Raw genomic sequence first — 1,561 nt, 5'->3', positions numbered from 1 at the left:
GAAGTGCGGGTTGTTAGTGAAGGGTATGATGGAATTATGTTTTATGAATCTGTTTTTTGGTAACATTTGCATTGTTTTGGATTTTGATTTCCTTTGATTTCTTTGGGTTGCATGGATTGACTCTTATGATGACACTGGTTGGCCTTTTAGGTTTTGGGGATATGAATGGGATAGTGTGGTTTATTTTGTGGGTTTTCGGGAACTGGTTCCCATGGCACTATATCAAGACCGAATGGGCCTCGTTTGTTGGGCCTAGGGTGGGCCGCCTCTTTATTTTTGTATTTTGCAAGTACATTTGGTGCTTATTTAGTGTTAGAATAAAATCTTTAGGAGAAATGTTACGCCTTTATTAATTTGGAAAGTAAAGAAAACACACTGAAACAAACTTGACCTATATTCTAAGGGGTCTTAGGACCATCTAAAGTCTTTATTATTTTTCTACCAATCTAAAGAACTACTAGGCGCTTTTTACTACGGGTGCTCTATGTGGCTCAAGCCTGGGGTTTAGTCTCATAAAACTTCGGTCCTTCACCGGTACTCATCTTGAATTCTATTCCTTTTGCATTGACCCACTGATATGTCTTCACCCATCCGTTCTCGATCTCTTCTAGTGTTGATGCAGGAGAGATTAACCGGGTTGGATCGAAACCTTCATCTTGTAAAGCTAGGGTAGTCATCACAGTCTCGTTCTCCATAGGCCTCGATTCGTTAAACAATGTCCATAGAGCCTGGTTGTCCAATATTTCAGCTGTTTTAGTCTTGGTGAGGTGGGGTGCGTCATCCAAGGTGTGGCAGTCATGGAAAATTTCAAATCCGGGTTTTAGCAAGCCATCCTGAACGAAGGGTTCAGGGAAATCACAGCATGGGTGTTCTTCTCCTTCCCGAACGAACATCCCGTTAAGGGTCCTTTGATACGGGGGAAGGAGGGTGGTTTGTTTGGCTTTGTTAAGGCGTAGCCTAGACAGGCGGTCAGCAATATCTTCCTCCGTTGGTTCATAGCCTAAGCCAAATGGAGTAGATTTGTTGGGAAAAGGATGGAATGTGTATTCCTTCTTCCTTATGCCCATGGGGTTCCTGGGAAATAACCTTGAGCTAACAGCATTCTAGGGATGACTCGGGATGCATGCGGGTCTAGGAATGCTGGATCATAATCTTCGATGAACTGGATTGTTTCTTCCATTTGAAACCCGTAAAGGTCGTGTGCAGTTTCGGCCGTTCCAACCATAGTACAACTGACGTCGAGAGGAGGTGCGCGGATTTCTAGTATTACCCCGTTATGGTTAAGTTTAACCATTTGGTGCAGGGTAGAAGCCACACCTCCTAAGTCATGGAGCCAGGGTCGCCCCAATAGGAGGTTGAAAGTGGGCTTGATGTCGATTATTTGAAACTCCGTGGTGCGTGCCACAGGCCCGGTTTGTATGGTAAGGTTGATTTTTCCCAATACAGGCCTTCGGGAGTTATCATAAGCTCGTACCCCTTGTGTGGAGGTTTGGAAGTCATCGTTTCCTAGCCCCAAGCAATGGGCGATTCGTAATGGGCAAACATTAACCGCCGAACCGTT

Source organism: Spinacia oleracea, chromosome 3 (genome assembly GCF_020520425.1).
Source record: "Spinacia oleracea cultivar Varoflay chromosome 3, BTI_SOV_V1, whole genome shotgun sequence".
Lineage (NCBI taxonomy): Eukaryota > Viridiplantae > Streptophyta > Magnoliopsida > Caryophyllales > Amaranthaceae > Spinacia > Spinacia oleracea.
This window is presented reverse-complemented; position numbering follows the sequence as displayed.